This window comes from Triturus cristatus, chromosome 10 (genome assembly GCF_964204655.1).
Source record: "Triturus cristatus chromosome 10, aTriCri1.1, whole genome shotgun sequence".
Taxonomy (NCBI): Eukaryota; Metazoa; Chordata; class Amphibia; order Caudata; family Salamandridae; genus Triturus; species Triturus cristatus.
The window spans coordinates 934974942-934995319 of NC_140593.1; the positions used below are offsets into that span (position 1 = coordinate 934974942).

General features: G+C 45.7%; 1 protein-coding gene and 1 long non-coding RNA gene across 3 annotated transcripts in view; one reads left to right on the top strand and one right to left on the bottom strand.

Annotated features, from left to right (window-relative positions):
• LOC146796270 (protein Wnt-3a) overlaps positions 1-20378 on the top strand; it is a 258547-nt gene that overhangs the window by 219028 nt on the left and 19141 nt on the right. The window lies entirely within an intron of this gene.
• LOC146796271 (uncharacterized) lies at positions 2330-14366 on the bottom strand. The gene is made up of 3 exons (XR_014969588.1): positions 14221-14366; positions 5767-5840; positions 2330-2434 (listed from the first exon to the last, which is right to left on the bottom strand). It is a non-coding gene; the product is annotated as an uncharacterized LOC146796271 (long non-coding RNA).

Sequence of the window (20378 nt, forward strand, 5' to 3'; positions counted from 1 at the left end):
TTACGGCTCGCGGCGTAATCACAACTCCTGCTCGCACCATACGCGTGCACATCTCCTGTCCGGGCCAAAGTTTGCGGCTGCCATGGGCGGAAGCAAAATGTGCATTTTGACTGTGACGGGAGCCCTACTTTTGTGAATAAAAGGGAAATAAAGAAAAGTTAGTGATAATTAAATTCGTGTTTGGGAGAATTGGTGGCGTAAAGAATGTGAAGGAATACATTTGTTTAGAATTTAAAAGGTAAATAAAATTTCGGGATTTGGAGACTACAGACATGGAGGTACTGGAGAGGCAGCACGCATGGGACAACCATTCAATCACTAACTTCTTTCTGCGCTGCGACTGCGGTCTCCAGGCTTCAAGCCTTCAGTGATTCAATGTGTCTAACGAGTCGTTTCTGAGCTCTTCCGGGTCACAGTGCCATTTCCGGTTGCTCTAGGAGGTGCAGAACGGACAGAGTGGGAGAGGTCACCTGTGCTGCATGCCTCGGGTTGCTGCTGGGACAGGCAGCCATGCGCCGGGATATGGCTTTGCCCGAAGGCATTCAGCAGGTACAATAAAGGAGGAAAGAATGGTGGAACTTACAATAGTCACAGGCAGGAACGTCTCTCTTAACTATGGATTGAGAGAGCATGGTTGTGACCACGAACTGCAGCATAATGCTCAGTGCCCACTTGCTATACAGCTGCCTCCTACAGGCTGTCATGTATGGCAGGCACCTTTTAACATTATTAGCGTTTTAGACATCCGCATCATCGAATCCGAGACTTGTACTTTCTCTTTAAAGACAGCGGGCATGTGCTTAAAAAGTGAAGCATGAAAAGTGTTGGCTTAAAAACAAAGCATGACTGAAGGCAACATCCTTAACAGTTGGTCATATGCCCCCAGAATCTAATATTTCCATTAGAGTTTGTATATATTTCAGTGATTTGAAGGTACTCCAGGTGTACCCTATTTTGTGATCAGATTCTTTATTTTATTTACTTCATCACAATGAGTGTACAACATCTCATTGAAGAGTTGGCATGCCTTGCTAGCAAGATAGTCCAATGTCTCCATAAGACCATGTCTTCTGAGTATTTTAAGTCAGTGGTTCTCGCTCCAATGTGTTCCCCCTTAAGCAGTGCCAAAAGTCCCCGCTCTGGAGCCCAGGTCCGGAAGTCTTTTTTTTTAAACTATAAATGACATTGTGCCTGTCGTACTGTTTGCACACTAGTAACGTGTTTTCTTAAATGTGACTTCGAAGAGGCAGACACCCTCCGACACACACTTCCTAAGTCATAAAAGGCACCGCATAACTGGAGCATTTCAGGGGTCTTACCCAGATTTGGGCTCAAGGAAAGTGGCCCCCTTGTTGTCAGACCACAGTGCTCAGGTATTGTCAGCATTCTTAAAAACATGCAAACTGAAAGTACACTCTGGTCTTGTATATTTGGGATGGTAATCCCTGAATGCCTGGCTTCGCCAATGCTTGTTTTCAGCATTGTGACGGTGTCTTTTTAGGTGGAGCCTCTCATGAGGACAGGCCCTTTTACTTCTGTTGTTACACGGTATGTCTTATTTAGTCTTTAAGCACTTCTTTCTTTAATGAGTTTCTCCTACTGGAGGCACCACATGCTTTCCTGCAACATTTAGAGCGCCATGCTCGCTTTCACTTTCCGAGCAGCTGGGACAATGGAGGCTGCTTCTTTGAATAGGTCTCGCATTTACAAGAGTTTGAGCTATTGGCATTGTAAATGCCTTTTATTTAATGGTTAATTAGCTAAACAGATAACTAAAAGGTATTGTCATTTACAATGCCAATAGTTTAAACTCTTGCAAATGCGAGACCTATTGCATTGCAAATGCTTGTTTGACATTGTGTCCAGCCGTGGTATAAAACAAACAACAAACAAAATGATGCGACGGAACAGATCAAAAAGATATTTCTTTCACAACATGAAGGATACCATAAATTACTCCTTCACAAACAATTACTTATATGTTGAAATAAATCATCCATTAATTATACCATTGTTCGGACACAGTTTCGCTCGATAAATCTCTTTTTATCCACATATCAAGACGATTTCAAATATTCATCTCATACAAAATTGAATAAGCAACAATCCATTATTCAAAAAAACATACAAAACAAAAGACATTTAGTCAATTCCTTATTCCCCTACAACAAATATATATATAATGGATGCAACCATTATTATCATAAGCATTCCATAGCATTAGAGTCGCCCCATGGGACAGTACTGGGGAGAGGAAAACGGTATTTGCCCCCCAATCTAATTTATTGGTACTGTGTCTATCTCAATTTGAAAAAAAGGTTTAAATTCTTCCGGGGCTCTTAATACAAAACAATAGTCGACGCGTTTCAGCCCAACTTGCTTGGGGGCCTCATCAGGACTGGGGTATATAAGGATATATCTCCTGGCACAATATCTAAAATATAAACACACACACATATTACAATATGTACACCTATCTATATATGTACATCAATTATATACAAAATCTAAATGATATGTAGAACCTCTCTGAGGGTGGCAGTGTAAAGCAGTTCACAATACACACCAATTGTGAAGGTCACTTAATAAATAGATAGAAACTACCACCAAAAAAGTGTGATGACACCCGTGCAGTAAAAAGTCAACTTTGCCAGGAAAGCTATTAAAAAACCAGAATTAGGCCGGCCAAACACACGTGTGTAATCACCAGAAACGTAAAAACACTGTTTACAAAGTACATAAAAGTTACCAAAATCCGCAGCAATTCCTAACGTTTCTTTGAAGAGCAGCCAATTATCTTTGACGAGAACACAAATCTAAATAGAAAATGGGGGACTAAATCAGATCTCAATATCAAAATGCCATACCCAATATGTATGAAGGGCGCGTTACACGAATGAGAACCCATGTCTTACCAATTATACATACGCAGCCACAGTCAGTACACTGTGTGCGGGGCCAATGTCTCCTTTCGTCGTGTGATAGTCCATTCATCTATTACTATCTAATAGGGAAGAAAAGGATGAAGAGCTATAAGTATGGCGCGCCAGACGAAAAAATCTGGCCTTTCAAAGTTCTAAAGTACGGCCGGAGACTGCGAAGCAAGTCATACCTTGCATCCTATGTGGAATCTCGTTGGTAATGGAATAGGAGTGCTGTCTCTCAGCCGTGGTATCAAAGCAGTGTGCTGTCAGAGTTTCCGTTGAGACTTCTACACTCCAATGGTGCACAAATCTAACTGATCCAGTTCTTCAAATTCTTGTTCATGCACTGCCAATACGCTCTTGCCAGAGCTGTTAGACCCTTGCACTTTTGAGGACATGTGTCGTGAAAATACTGCATTTACCCTTTTGGAAATAATCCTGTTCCCATGCTATGAGATTTTCAGACCATCTGGTAGTGTGGCAATGTCCCTGGGAGATGTGTGTCTTATGAAAACACTGCATCTTTCCCTTATGGTAATAGTCCTGTTTCTGATGCTGTGAGTTTGTCAGGGGGTCTCTCAGTTCAAAGAGGGCCAAGCAGGAACTACTAGGCCTCAACTTTGGGGATTGGGGTAGTTTGCCTCTACAAACAGGGCCAGTTACAAACCTTTTGGCACTTGGCTATCAGGGTAACGAGGGAGAGGAGTCACAAACTTCTCAGGTAGGTAAGTAATGTTGAGGTGCTCAAGGTCAGAGCTCAACAGTCAGTCAACAACCCAATAACGTGAATGCCTATGCCAGAGATTATCTTTTCAGAAAGTACTTTAATCGCTCAATACAACACACTACTGATAGCAAGCAGGACAGTGTCTCTGGGATTTACTTTGGCAGGTGCTACACCCACCCTACTCCCGCTCTGTCACCGCTGACCCCAGGCTTTGTTGCTGGTTCTGGGTGGTCCTCTCTATATCTAGAAGTAAACAGCAGTAGTGCAAATCTAGGGCCTGTGCAGCTCAGTCATTTTCAAGCAGTATGTGCGCTCATTTTCAAGTCTCTTAACCCCACTTTTGGTAAATCAGTCTTCGCAGGGTCTCATTCAGGCCACCCAGTACTTTGGAATGCCTCTGCACACTCTGAAAAGCAGCAGTGCGCCGGCAGGCAGTTCTGGAGTACCTTCACGGGGGGCAATGGCTGTTTCTCACAGGGCTCCCGCTCAGACTCCTCTTAGCAGGTGGTTGAAACTAGGGGTGGGCGAAGAATTCTGCTCTGATGCAGAGTTCACAGCATTTTGCCTACTCCGCGTGGGGTTCCAAAAAACCCAGTGAATTGATGCGGAGCAGAGTTTTCTCTCTTGAATGGCTTGCCAGTGTTAAGTTGGCGAGAGCTCGCTAAGAAAGAAATTGTGCGCTAGACCTCTTCCTGGAAAGATTTATCAATGCGGGCGGTCATGGCAGGTCGCAACCACTTGCATTGAGAAATCTACTGCTCAAGTAGAATGCCTACTCGAGTGGCAGAAAGCCCCAGTGCCCTCTGGCACGATGCGTAGTACCGTTTACGTTGATTTTACAGCGTGGGACAAACTCCTGGCATTTAAAAATAAGCATTGGCATAGCCAATAGGTCTCACCTTTGGGACCTTATAAGTGTTTAACCATGCAACAGTTAATGTTGTTGCACCAAGGATATTGTGCTGCACATCTAAATACTTATAAGGTCCCAAAGGCGAGACCTGTTCGCTATGCCAATGCTTGTTTAACAGGTGGTGGAGAGAGAGTCCAATAGGCAATTATTGTCGATATTTCAACCCCAGAGTCACCAAACGAGCATTTAGTAAAGGTGATGGAGGCAAGAATAATGCCCAAATAAAAAAAAGGGCTCAGACAGCCAGAGATAAAGCAAATACCAACATTTCATGGGTGAAGTTGGAAACCATGCTGTGTTTGTGTCAAGAGTGGCAAAAAGTTGGCAGGATGTAATCTCGTGGACACTGTTACTTACTTTTCTATGGTTTAAAGTGAAATTGGCTATCAGGGCAGTTTTCCTACAGCACTGAAGACGTCCCTACACTCCCTGCAGACTACAAAATTGATTGGGTTTGCTGACTGTCTGCACAGCAGATTCCTGGTGTGGCTAACACTGCAAGCATGGCACTTAAAGGACCATTTAAGCAATATATTGGTGCCAAGGCCTACCGTGGGAGTTTGTTCTGAAACAAAAGATAATCGTAGGGTGGCTGGGAGGGAGGGAGCAAATTAGCCACCCCATTGTTCTGCGGGAATGCGCGTACCCACTGAGCAGTCTAGATACAAACACACCCACACACAGACACGGGCATTGAAAGGCAGTCTTTTCCCTTTGCGGCCTTAAAAAGTGAAATGTGCTCGCAGGAGCTGTAGCTAGCGTCATCCATCACCCAGCAGCATTCCAAGCCGTGAGGTCCCGAGCGAGGGCTCCCCCAGAAGGGGTTCAATGACCGCAGACTCCTTACACTCACCCGCGCCTGCGAAGACTTTACAGCCGATGATTTTATAAGACCGGGCCCGGCTGACCCTATTCGACTAACGTTTGCTTTTGTCATGCTGTATATACTTGAAATTATGTGCATTCATGTAGATGGAGATGTCAAGGCAAGGCCGAGCCCGGTAGTAAACTGCTTACATATCCGGTGACACAACCTTCCCCGAAATAACAACCCCCCCCCCCCAATTTTTGGGGATTCAAATTTTCGGTCGTATACATTATAAACAAGACTAAAATCAAACATTAACACTGCATATCGTCAAAGCTAGCCATTCATTAGCAGATAACACTTTATACTAAACGTATAAATATTACATACTTACTCATAGGGACTGTCAGCTAGCTCTCTTCATCCATTGGTCCGTTGTTGTGTCACTCACAATTTGTCTTCCACCAACTACAACAGATAACATGGAGCAATTGGTCAGCCCTCTTCAGTAATTCAACATCTAGTAAACAAGAGAAATGTTTACACCACTGACACCAGGCAACTGAACCGGGTGTATACAGGACCAACAGGAGGTAAGGTAGTCATATGTGCACACTAAATCAGGTGTGCACAGCACTAACGTCAGACATGAAAGCTAGTTGTGGAAGAGGTGTGGCGCAGCGGCCAGGGTGGCTGACTCCAAAACACCGGGGCTCATGGATCTATCCGCGGCGCCGGCAGCAGGTTAGCCCAGCACCATGTGACTCTGGGCAATAGCTTGCTTAATCTTCCTGATGGCCCCCAGAGCCTTGACTCCCTTAGGGGTAATTATTCATGCTTTACAAATACTGGTATTATCATTCAGTGTATTTATCATGCAACCGTGACAGATAAGCACAGCACCAGGAACCATGTAGCTGAGCGAGATGTGCACAGGTGTCACATCAATGAGCTGATTGGCATGCATAGTGCTCTCCTTTGAAGCATCTAAGCTAGTGTTCCTCACAAACATCAGGCTGCTAAGCTGTACACGCTGAGCCAAAGTTCCACTGAACAAACTAAAAATGAACTACATGTTTTAACTAATCGTAGCCGCTGGTATTACTCTCAGCAGCATTCCACTACATTATTTGTTGCTTCCTGTTATAGAGAAGGATCAGCCATTTGCAAATCTATCTTAGTCCCGATCATGATGGTGCAGTGTATCTCGAACTTCAAGCCCACATCTCCTCTGAAAGTGAAGCTAAGATATCCCAGACTAGTTTTTGCTTCATTGTTTCTCATCTGTGAAGGACAGCTTGGGTCCTAATGGCACATCCCTATAAGTGAACAACAGAGACAGGTGTTTAGAGACATAGGGAGTTATTCTGATGGCGGTCAGACCGCATCCGATGGATTGTCGGATACCGTCTGACCGCCATCTGTTGCTGTGGTCCGACCGACACATTACAATGCATACTGTCGGAGGCAGCAGGTGGAGGGACAGTCCAACACTTTCCGACGGGCACAAGGAGCCCATCAGACCTTTGGAGGGTCAGCAATCCCTACAATAGGGGCGGTGCTTGCTCAGGCACTGCTGTAGGGATTATTACAATGTCCCTTTCTGCCTGCCCTTTCATGGCGGGTCGCCCTGCATTAAAAGGCAGGCTGAAAGTGACTTTGGGGACCCCGAGCTAGGCCCCGTTACCCCCTGGCCCTTCGCTATGGGGCCTGGTGGGCACCTATGATGCCCCCCTAAACATTCCTGCACCATGTGTGCCACGCGGTGCAGGGATGTTTTTAAAGTTTACATTTTTTATTGCGGCATGTGCTGCAGCACAAGCACAATGGAAAATATACACTTTGCGACTGCCGTGAAGGCGTTCTCATTGTAATAAGGGCAGCTGGACCGCCAACTCCTTGTTGGGCGGTTCCGCTTCCACTTCGTTGAGTGCAACCAGCATCATAATGATGCCCATAACGTCAAGCAAACGAGAAGTCCACAGGTCTAACTTCAACCAGCTCATCCACGTGTGCATTGCATTAAAATCCTGCAACTAAGTTAGCTGTGTATCGTTAAACCAAGGCAGGTGCGTATACCTTATGATCTGCCCTTCTGCATTACAAAATTGTCAAGAAGAGTTAAAATGGAAGCAAACGCACAGTTCATCCAGGGGGGCAGTTTCTAGAATTTAGCCTCCAGATTTCAAATTCAGTAGAGAAAATTTGCGAATCTTGCCCCAAAATGTTAAATGTTACTGGAGGGAGGTCTTGCCAATGAATGGAGTGGTATTTTTTTTTTAAATGTAAGAAAGAACTTTAATATCAGTTGACCAAATTTTAGGTAAAAAATGACAGACAAACGTAGCTCGGGGGTGGATTGGAAGAACTGTCTGTTAGAAGAGGAATAAATGCCTGTACATATTCGTTCTGTGCACTAGCTCCTAGGACTTGATGTCGATCGGCCAAGGCTACAAAAATAGAGAAGAAATTCGGAAAGAAAACCAAGCCAAGAGTTTTGCAGTGTCTGTTCTTAGGTGGGAGCAGGGACATTTTAAGGATTTTGGGGGCCCTGGGCCAAACATATTTTGGGGGCCCCTGTTCAGAACAGCTTTGAATTTATGATCCAATTTAAGCCCCTGTTTCCCACGCAGTTTCTGCTTCCTCAGCTGCATTAGCGGTCCAGTTTGCATCATAGGCAAACAGACGTGTGCAGCTGACAGCGGTAAGATTTAGTGTTTCCAGCCCTGCTACTAGGTTTTTAATACTTTTTAAATTGTATATTGTGTCTTAATTACTCTGTGCTTTTTAACAATTTCTTCTACCTGCGCGCACTTGCACTTTACTTGATTCTGATTGCCTGCACCTCCTTAGCTGCTCCGATTCGCATCTCGCTTTTTCTCCAGTCCTGGTCCGCCGTGGCTGATACGCCGATTGTGCGGAGGGCTGGGGCTGCTATCGGGCTCCTCACTTCCGCTCACGTATTTTCCGCTTCCTCAGCTGCATTAGCGGTCCAGTTTCATCAAAGGCATTAGCCTATATATTCCCGATGCAAACGGACATGTGCCTTCGGCGCGCCGCTGGTGTGCCAAAGGCAAGGCCCTCTGCGCCCGTCAGCATCCCGGAGGCGTCTGGCTCTGGCCATGCTGCCGAGTTCCCTTCCGGTGAGTTTCTTCCACTATATTACAATAGGGAAAAACTGCTTAGCCTTTGGCGGCTACATTATGTCAGTGTACAGCCGCTGATCCGAGCTTGGAGGTAGACTTTCGATTTAATAAGTGCAACTGGTCTCTCCTCCAGCCTAGGAAACTCGCATCCAAGATCCTCCCACGTAACAATAAGTGTAAAAACAATAAGAAAACAGAGGACTTAAAGGCCACCCTTTTAAATTGTCGTTCTACGCAAGAGCATGAACCACACATTTATGACCTACTTTTAAACGAACAGCCTGATCTTTTATTTCTCACTGAGACCTGGCTGTCTGTAGCCTCCAACCCTACTATCACCTTGGCCATCCCTACGGGTTATAAAATCTTTAGAAGAGACCAACAAAGTGGGAAGGGGGGCGGTGTCACCATAATTTACAATTAAAAACTAGACTGCTCTCCCATACCAATGGAAAACATCGAGGGTGCAGAGTCCTTAGGCTTCTGCTGTACCTTATCCCCCCATCATAGCATAGCTGTTTTTCTGATTTACAGACCTCTCGGTGCAATTGGAAGTGTTATTACTATGCTTAATACAGCCACCACCTCCCTGGCCTTAAAATACAACAACTGCCTTATTCTGGGAGAATTCAATATGTTTATGGACAATGGAAAAGTCCCTCAAACAATTTCCTTGTTGGGGACGCTACAGGCCTGCAACATGTTTTCATCTATTTCTTCGGCCACCCATGAGAAGGGCCATACCCTAGACCAAATCTTTCACAACGTTGACATATAAGCAAGCCTTCCTCTTCCCATTACCTGGTCTGACCACCTCCTATTAAAATGTGTCATTCCCAACTCTGCCGCAGCCCCTCGGGCTAACACAGGGTCCCTAATTACAGGACGTTCCATAAAATATCCATCCCGATGTTAGCAGATGCCCTCGGTTGTTCCTCACTGGAGCTGTCTGGCTGCCCCGACTCGGACACCCTCTCAATAGATTCATAGCTCCGTACCAACATTGGTACAGTGGTACCAGTTGTTTCCCGCTCCTCAAAGAGGTCGGCCTCACCAGCTCCATGGTTTAACAGTTCCCTCAGATCTAGCAAAAGAAATTGTAGAAAAATGGAACGGAAATGGCGTAAATCCTATCTACCTGAGGACAGGAAGGTGTATAAAGACACCTTAAAAGCTCATTACATTCTTGTGAAGGCAGCCAAGAAAAACTTCTTTCAAACCAAAATAGAAAATGCCCAAAATAAGAGTAAGGAAATCTTTAGCATAGTTAAATCCTTTACTGTCCCGAAAGCAGGCACAAAGGAAGGGCCATGTACGGAAGAATGGTTTAAGCAAATAGCTCAATTCTTCCACAAAAAGATCTCTGTGATCTAACAAGCCTTCAGTAACATCTCAGAGTAAGAACTGACCTTCTACCTTAGTTCCAATAGCAACTTTCACCTCTTGGATCCTCCATCTTTACTAGTTTCCCTGAGTTTTAGCTTTAAGAGTCACTGACCCTTCTCCAAAGCATTAAGTCTGGCTCTCCTACCGACCCATGTCCAGCGAATATCCTGAACCTATTAGCTCCCACCATAAACCCCACGGTAAACCAGCTCTTTAATGCTTCCCTTCCCTCAGGCAACATGCCGAGATTATGGAAGAATGCTAAGATTCTTCCACTGATGAAAAAGGCTAACGCCAAACTGACGGACCCTGCCAACTACAGGCCAATCTCCCTTCTTCGTGCCCTCTCCAAAGTATTAGAAAAGCATGTAAACAAGGTCCTCCAAAAACACATTGATGATGGGAAGCTCCTTCATGAGTCCCAATCCGGTTTTAGGGCTAACTACAGTACGGAGTCCGCTCTCCTGGATGTGACTGAATTTCTCAAGGGTAAGCTGGACCAGGGAGGCAAGGCTGTTCTGATAGTGCTCGATCTGTCGGCGGCCTTCGATACGGTCCCACATGAGAGGCTCCTGGAGAGACTTGCTGACATCGACCTGGGAGGGCGCCTTAACATGGATGTCATCCTTCTTGGCAAATAGATCTCAGGACATCTGGCTCCCACCTTTCTCATCCCCAGTTCCGGCCATGAATGTAGGTGTCCCTCAAGGCTCCATTCTCAGTCCTACCCTTTTTAATATATATCTACCCCCCTTGCATTTCTGGTAGAGGAAGAGAGCGCCAAAATTGGTTCCTATGCTGATGACACTCAGCTGATTTTTACATGTGAAAAAGGAACTGACTTTGATGGTACAATGATCAGGTCTTGCCTCACAAAGGTTTTTAACTGGCTTAAGATCAATCAGCTGAAGTGCAATCCTGACAAAACTGAAGTTATTTTCTTTGGTAATCCAGAAACGCCTGACTGGAGCTCTTGGTGGCAAAAAAAGATCTGCTGCCCCCGCCCACGGAAAAGGAGAAAGTCAAAAACGTAGGAATTGTCATAGATAAGACACTCTCCATGTGCTTTCCAATCCAAAATCTAACTGGCGCTTGCTTTGGCATACTCCGGATGCTAAAAAAATTCCTGCCACTGTTACCGCATGAGAGTAGAAAGATCGTGGTGCAGGCTCTGGTGATATCAAAGCTTGACTATGTCAACAGCTTGTACCTCGGTCTTCCCAAATCCCTTTTCCAGCGCCTACAAGTAGTACAAAACGCGGCCAGAGCCATCCTGAGACCTAAACCCAGACCTAGTATGAACCCTATTCTTAAGTCTCTACACTGGCTCCGCATAAAAGAACGGATCAACTTCAAAGCGATGACCATCTTCTTTTAAGCTTTCCACGGCTTAGGAGCCGGCTACCTAAATAAGCTCGTTAATCACTGCACAACATCTAGACCCCTAAGATCTTCCAATGCCTACCTGGCCATCGTGCCTAAAATATGCCGAAAATATGCCGTGCCCGCACCGGAGGCAGATCCCTCTGCTTTCTAGGCGCAAAATTGTGGAATAGACTCCCTGAGTCTCTGAGACTAACCACAGACCTACTCTCTTTCAGGAAGAACTTAAAAACCTGGCTTTTTAATAACTGATGGGTCTTCTACGCACGTTTTCCTCCCGCTGTCATGTGCCAGGACACTCTAGTCTGAGTGGCTGCGCACTTTATTAAATACATTATTTAATTTAATTTCATTAGGTCCCTGACAGTGCAAAGGAACACTCGTCCAAGTTCTAAGGGCCTTATTTATGAGGCCTTGTTTCACTTTTATGAAGCCGGTGTGTCACTTTTTGTGACTCATCGGCAGCGACAAAAATGTGCCATGTTGCGCCCTATTGGCAAAGTGACGCATCTAGGCAGATGCGTCACTTTGTAAACCCCTGCACCACATTATACCTGCGCCAGGTATAATGTATGCAGGGTGGGTGTTCCCCCGCAAAAAGCCTCGTAGAAGTGGCACATTGAAATCTATGAAAACTCAGTGCGCCACTTCTAGGAGGCCATTGCGTCAATATCTTACACCTGCCTCACACCAGGTGTAAGACTGATGCAGGCCCTTTCACATGGGGCTTCCCCCATGTGAAAGGACACATTGCTGGACTTGTGTCTATTTTCAGACACACCCCAGCAATGCATCAATTTTGCGCCTACAGATACGCCAGAAATACTGACGTATCTTTAACTGCATGCGACATGATGCGACATACAGTAAATATGACGCATCCGTCATGTCGCAAGGAGGGTGCACTAAGAAGTGACGCATCCCTGTTTTCACACAGCGATGCATCACTTCTCATAAATAAGGCCCTAAATGTGTTTACATCTAATATTCAGGGATAGGTATGTGTGTTTTCAATATTGTAACACAGCAGCAGCTCACCAATATTACTGAAAATAATCTCTGTGACGCCCTCCCATTTCTTATATGTTAGGCCTTGTTTTGATCTAAAAGAAACTTTTTTTCTGTATACTGCATGAAACATAAATACAACATTCGCAGCAAAATGGCTGTACTAGACTCTCACACATCAGGCACATAAAACATAAATTAAAGGAAAACAGTATTTAAAACAATCCTTTTAAGAAATAATCAAGGTCATTAGGGCAAAACTCTGGAGAATGGAGCTGACTCTGTCAGGGGGCCCCCTAAAAGGCTGGGGCCCTGGGCCAGAGCCCACTTTGCCCCTGCATTAAAACGTCTCTGGGTGGGAGGCAGCTCTTGGGCAAGTTTGAGGTCAAACTAATGGAGCCTGGCAAACCTGGGAGGGGGGTCCTCTGGAAGCACACCAGCTTCAGGACAGCATAGCTGAACAGAAACGTTCCATTGAGGTCCGATGCAGCTGAACATCTCTGGCAAGTCTGCCGAGAGCTTGGAGGGCACTGTGGGCGATGCTTCTCACCCCAGCCTGTCTTCCTTTGGCCAAGTTGATTACCAACTGTTTATCTGGCTTGCTCAGTGCGCTGAGCTCCAGATGTCCCTTTGAGCCTTTCTCAAAGAGGAATATGGGAGAGTCTAAATAGGGAGAAATGCTGTTGATGCCCCCCGGGGAGAGCAGTAGTGAGGTTACCCAAGGAAGGTTGGGCGTTTCCACTTGTCCCTATCCGAGATCTAATGCTACATCCTTCGTCCCCGCAGTCCAAAGCAAGGTCTTCCTCCTTTGCTTCCTCTTGGAGAATCTCTCAGAGAACGTCCGGGCCACCTGTTTGAAACTCCTCCACTTGTCGGCCACAGTTTCCTTTTGCAGATCCTCCAAGGAGATCTCAAGGTTGCTGGAGTACCAGGCCAGCAACCAAAGTAGGCTGAAGAAGACTACAGTGCCGCCACAGTAGATGAGGAACTCGCCAAATGAGCAACATTCCAGCGGCAAGTTAGCAAAGATGCCAACAAGTATCAAAGCGATGCCCCCCTTGTCAAAGGGTACTGCTAGCCAAAAGAGGCCCTTGCTCCTCCCAAAGCGCATCTGGCTGGCGGCCATAGTGTGCAGAAATATCTTTAAAAAATAGTACAAAACGCATAGTATAATGCAGAGAAGGCAAAGCACGGCCACACAGGAAATTCCACCCGGCTCAAAGACCCAAACGTTCATCCATGCATAAGTTCTTATGAACAGATTTTAAGATCTCTCTCTCTCTCTAGCCAACGGACTTGAACGCTTTCTGTTGTGGAGAAACATCCTGGGCCTGACTTCGAAGATGTGGTTATCATATAGTTCTCATTTCAAAAAGCAAAACTGTTTCCGCACCACTGTTACTCACAGAACCTGAGGTGTGTGCCAAATCTCCGTTTGCACTACCTTTAAATTCTGCTGGTTACATTAGTTACATTAGCGTTGTTCTGTCTTTCTACTTTCAATCCCAAACAAATATAAGGACCGTGATCGCTTTCTTTGAGATTTTGCATGTCAGAAAATATTTTTTTTTGCTTCAAAAAATTAGACCCGCGTCGGCCTGTGAAGTATGAAAAGAGCACAGTGAGAAAAAGCAAGTGGATCTCAACGATGCTGTCTGGGATATCACAAGCACCCTTTGCACCAGCACGGAGAATGGAAATAAGCAAACATGAGCGCGGGGATAAAAACACTTTCCACGTCTTCTTTGATTCCTACCTTTTCTCGGCTTGGGTCCAGCTTCCGCCCTCTCACCCACACGCCTGCTATACAGAGATATTTTTATCTGCGGCCACTTCCCGCCGAAAACATTAAATTCGAGTTCACCTTGCTAAAACATTGTTTCTGTAAAAAACATCTTTCAAAACACAATCACTTATATACTTACCTAGCAGTAAATGACCTACGGTAACATAATTTAGTTGGAGGATTCACAGATTCGACTTCCAGAGAGTGGGGGTGTCCTTGCAGGATCCAGGTCGTGACCTTCGACCTTTGGAAAAGTAATCGCCGCCCCATTTAGGATGTTTTCGGAGTTCATCCTTTTCATGGGGTGCGTGTTTTTCCTGGTTGCGGAGAGGCAACAAGGCCTGTATATCATTAACGTGCAGATAAGTGGGGGCTCTGTAAGAAAAAAAAAAAAAAAAGCTGATAGCAGACCCAGTCTAGTTCTCCCCACTCCCCTGCTGGGGTCTCCTCGCAGCACAATATCCCAGCGGCCATGAGATTAAGCTAAAGAGAAAAGTGAAAATGCTTTTCACAATTCACACGCCCTTTCGATTGCTTTATTAAAGCATGTGAATGGGGATTTCCCATACGGCTGACAACGGGCCCTGGCCAATGCATACTTCTACGTTGCTATGACTTAGTTGCTCCTTGCTAATCACTGGCCAGGGCGAATTTCATATAAAATATCTGAGTCCATTGTCGGCCTAACGCGGCGTGACAGTGGCAGGACAAAGGGGGATTCATTCACCCCAGCAGGTAATAAGGACGATTTGCCATACCAACCACGCAGTGTCAAGTGGGGAGGGGGCTCTTGTCAGAGAGGCCGGCATTCCGTTCTCAGGTGGGACAAGGCGATCCTTTTTGTGCACTTTCTTCCAATCTCGCAGAACTCAGAAAGTTGCCTTTTTTTTAAGCTGAAGGTGATCCTAATGGCCACAGACCGTGCAGCTCTTTTCACCTCTCTGACTGCTCTCTTTACCTAGGGTAGCAGAGGTTTTCAATTCCCGGGGGTGTACTTTGTAAAAAGCTACCTAACTCACTACCCCTGAAAAGTATCCTCATGTACCCATTCCTCTCTCGTTGCCAAAAAAACACAAGTTCTCGTGAAAGTCCTAGCACTCAAACAACTCAACCGAGAACCCCAATTTTTTCCTTTAAGAAAGTACAGACGCAGACATGTGCTAGAGTCCAACTGGCTACAGTGTATTTCTATTTTCACAATGCTTTGCAAATTCACAGGCAGGGTAAGGAAATTAAAATATTTATTTATGATGAATAGAATAGCAAACACGGCAATAATCTTATTCCAATGATCAGGCAAAGTTGAAGCCTCGCCGAATTGTTCTGTCTTTGAGGCACCCCTGGGACCAGATCGCAGGCTTAACTCGCCAACCATTTTTAGTATGAGTTAGCTGGCCACCAGCTCGGCTTGGGCTGTGAGTGCTGTGCCCGCTTCGGGGTAACTCCACCTGTCTCCATTTGATCTGGCCCTGCCGTTTGGCATTTCATGTCCAGATTCTGGAAGCCATCCTGTCCCACTGGCCAGTCTTTCACATTATCATGAGCCTGATCGCTAGAGTACGGCTCACGGCACTTCAACAACGTGACCTTCTTTTCGTTTTCATTAGGCTAGGATGGGTGGGCTGAAGTTGGCAGCCGCTAATGTGACTCGTCTCTCTAGGGGCATAGATAAATTGCCCCCCGGTAGGTCCCTATTGGTTAGGCAAGGGATGTGGGCAACTGCTTTATCCTGGGCTTCATGCTCTTTATTTCAAGTTGGCACTACTCCACTGACAGGCTTTGTAGTGCTTCACGCCTTCACTTCTGTCTGGAACACCCCTGCTTTTCTGTGGTGGCCTGTCTCCCATGGTCTTTTGACACATACCCTTGTGTGTTGCCTATGGGCACCCAGGCACCCGTCCAGGGTAATCCTCTGGCCTCCAATACTGCCTGTATGGGCAGTCCCTCATTAAAATATAGGTAGATACAGACCCCTGTCTTCACTAGTGGCTTAGCAAGGATGCCATGGACCCCTTACTAATGGATTAGTAAATTAAAGAAGTAATCATGATGCTTTGTGCCCATCAGGCGTCTAGGCCGCAGTGCAGCTGCACCTGCTGCACCATTGCTAGCTACAGTCCTGGGCTTAGACATTGGCTGCCTGATATTAGACACAGAGTCTGCGCCGTCTCTAGCACTGCACTAACTGAAGCGTATTCCTGCCGCAGCATGGGTATAGCAACTCCGTTGAGCTCTCACTTAAGAACGCTTTTGGTTGAAGGTGGGGGTGTCAGTTCTTCTCTTATAAAGTCATTAAATTAGACAGAAAAGGTGAATTTTCCACCTATTTAGACTCGGGAGCAAAAACAGTACTTTGCTTGTCTTGCAGCCAAAACGAGGCAGTGCATGTAAATTCCTCTTAAGTCAGAAGAAGCCCCCTGATTAGACTCAGCTATTCGACCCAATCTTACTACGAAATAATTCAATGATAGAATTCACATGACAAATGTTAGCATTACCCCAAATATCTTAAAGCACACTACATCTCTCTGAGGTAGGCTCAAACTAGAGAAGATACAAAATGCACTTTGTTATGAACAGACCACGTAAATTAGGAGGCAGCAATTTTTCATCATGATGTGTCAGAAATCGCTTCCAAAGCATGGATGTTGCCGTATGTTATTTTACTCTGGCTCAGTGTTTTATTGTAAACTGTTCCAAAGATGCCACTGTTAGACAGCGCATACCTGTGCCTTCTCTATAGGAAAGCAGCATTGGGTTGCTGATAAGAACAAGGATCATGCAGTCTGCTTATTTGTATCTTCCCTTGATACATAGGCCTTACTCGCTCTACATCTTTGCCCATCTTGTTTAGTACTATATCATTCTCACATCCATTGCAGGGGTGGGGATTGAATGTATTGAATGCTTTTGGCTTCCAAAACTTCAACTGAGTGACTGTAGCATGCTTTGGCAGCCTTTTCTATTAAAACATATCATTTTATGTCACTATAAATTCTGAAATCATCAATTTCTATTTTCAGTATCATATCATAATCTCTTATCCTAGGATTACTTTTGTCTCCTAAAGGCCTCCGTACCATGTCTTCTTTCTTCATTGCTAGAAGGAAATTGACTCTATCAATCAAACCCCAATATCTTCATTTCTTCTTTGCGAACAGGTTTACATTCTTGAACCTGTCAAGTGCCTGGAGGTAGAGCTCACTAAACACATGTTTTTTTGAGTCTTGCTTACCAGACATCACTGGGGAAAAAAAACCTATCAGCAGCATACACTGGGCTTAGATCCCCCATTGCTTATCATTGGTTGGCTTCATGGTCACTTTCATTTGCTTGGTTTTTATTTATTGTTAGCTTGTGTGGACTTACCATCCTGTTCATGAGTTTGTCCATCCCCTGGAGCATGGATGTATTACTTGCGCCCTTCCACTGCTTGCTTTTCAAGCACTACTTTTTTTCTTTGGGTTAAGCATTAGATGAGTGTGCATGTGTTCTCCAGCGGTCTCTCTCATGTACTTTTCTCCCCAGGCAACACTCCTTGTAACTCTGTCGCCAGTATTGACTCCATGTTGATTCACCGTAGGGACTTCTCCTCCACGTTGTTTTCTTGCTTGTGTGCTTCTCCTGATCCATTCCACATTTCTCTTTATCACCCGTATTTTTCTCCCACCACCTCTACCTACCACCCTGCTGCTTCCATTCCCCTGCTCTTCTTCTAGCTTCCTGCCACCCGTGCCCTCCATGTTGTTTCCCCCACCCATGCACTGTGTGTTTTTTCTCCCCACCAACATCCTTTGTGATGCATCTCTTAACCACAATCTGCAATGCTTCCCCAACTCGTCTGTTTGTGTTGCTCCCCCTACCAAGCTTAAAAAAATCTTTTGCATCACTTTTTTTTTTATGTTCCCATACAACTAGGTAAATAAAAAACGTGTATAATTTTGTGGGTGCGCGCATGTGTGGTGCACATGCCTATAAAATTATATTGCTGCCATGTCTTAGCACCTTTTTCTGTTTGTTTTCTTTAGCCATGCTGCACAGCATCGGGGTGGCTGTATAGTGTGGCTAAAAACCATTGTCAGAGGCAAAACGTCCCAAAGGCAACATCTACTAGCTTTTCCAATGCTTGTTATGTATGCCTCATGACATTTGCCTCTGAAATCTTTATTCTATTGGGAAACACACAAACCCTCATTAGGTCTGAAATACAGGCATGTATCAGCTTTATAAACAAGTTTTATCAACTAACAGTAGTCATTTAAAACTTGCACTTCAAAGAGGGGATGCACGTTTTGAGATAACGTTTCAGTTCCTAATGATATGGAGGAGAAATCAACAGGTAGTGTATTTTTTTAGGAATGAAAGGTGTTGCAGTGAAACTTATTAGTATGTTGACTCATTACCAATCTCAACCCATTCCACAATGGACTCACTGTGTGATCCTGGTGAGACAGCTTACTCTTCTTCTTTTTTGGTTACTTACATAACATAACAAAATAACATGACACATTTTTAAAGTGCATGTTCATCTAAAGGGGTATCTTATTGTTACCTAAATCAATGGTACTCTTTTTTTATCAACCTCAGAAGGTTCAAAGGTTGAGTGGATCCACCAGTTTATGAATTTATTTATTTATACATTTTATATAGAGTGAATATGTGCAACTTCGAATGTCTGGCCGGGGAATGAAGATGAAGGCAGTTCCACTCATCCACCAAGCACTACTCTCAGCCCCGAATCATGCGGGGAAATAGGTATCAATAGTGCAGCAACTGAAGTAAATTGTCCTTGTTTGCATTAATGCCCTTGGCACCTTGCTCAAACACTTGAACCATGCATCTATTACACAAACATACTCTGAGTGCAACCCAACCCTGATAGCCATACAGATACCCTAATTTGTCAAAAAACTTGTAATTTCTCTACAAGCTCATCCAGGACGTGGACAATCCTTACCCGGTGAGAACACCTTCTTGTAGCAGATACCTCCTTCACAACCTTTGCCCTAATAAATATTATTTATAACACAATAGTCCTACTGGACATATTTCACAATGAGGATGTTCGGTTGTTATGAAGCTAAGACAATTACACTCTTCTGCTGTAGGGGTGGAGCTTAGCCGCCAACAAATATGGCCGCTAACAACAGTGCTCCCAACTGCTGCAGATTTCCGGGGACCCTGCTGTACCATCCAGGTAGCATTCACCCGAGCTCAGCTCTGCGTCCTGACCCACATTATCAAGGGCAATGCCGGCAGCCTCAGCAGCCTTTTCTGAGCCCGAGGGGTCGCAGAGATGGCGGGCCTAGCTGATCACAGCCTGTGAGGCAGCAATTTCATAGGGTGAGCTGGCACAGAGGTTACCTTTCTAAGTGGGCCCGACCTCCATCCTCGGCTCCACGGGGTGATTGACTCCCCCCATTTTGATCAACCAGCTCCCACACAGTGCCTGCTACAGACTCCCCCGGACACAACAGTATTGAGGAGCAGCCCGCCACCTTCTGGACCTGAAGAAGGCTCAACATCAGTCAGGGGCCCCTCATATTCCTTCACCCCTTCACCCCTGCGTCATCTGCTGGTTGGAGAACCCCTTCACCCCTGCCTCATCTGCTGGTTGGAGAAGAACCCACCCCTCCCATCCACAGCAGTTGTTGCCCCCCAGCTCACAGAGGGTGGTGACATTCTTTTGCCATTAAAGGCAACGAACCCCAGCCTCGGAACTGCTCAGTGTATACTGCACCTCCCGCCAGTGACTTGGAATTCCCCTGTTCGATCTGGTGGCATGCCCATGAACGTGGACACAGTGGCACGAACTGAATGCCCCGAGCCCGTGCCCTCTTAGACAGTGCCTGGAACAGAGGGAAGGGCTGTCCTTTAGGCCGGAATATAGAGGAAGGGCCTATTTAAACCAGTTGGACTGCATATCTTCTCTGGTGCCTCACGGGCATGCCCTGGAGAGGGGCAGCTCTCTGTAGATGACTCTCTGCTCTTGCTTTCTCTGGACCCTGAGTCCTCCCTGCCCCCCATTACTCCATAAGGCACCAGACTGCATCCGAACAGCCTAAGAAAGGACTCCCACCGGCCTCCCCTCTCATCCACCAGAGCACCAGGATCGGCTTCCGACCCCACCTGAGGACTTGTCTCCCTGTGATGTCCTGGCTACCCTTCGCAGTCCTTGCAGCCCTACAGGGCCTGGCTTTCTGAGTTGAATCTTACCCTCATACCTGACCCTGCCCATGGCCTCTGGGAAAGCGTCCCCCCAGGTGATCTTCACAGAGGCTGTGGCCCTTTAGAAGC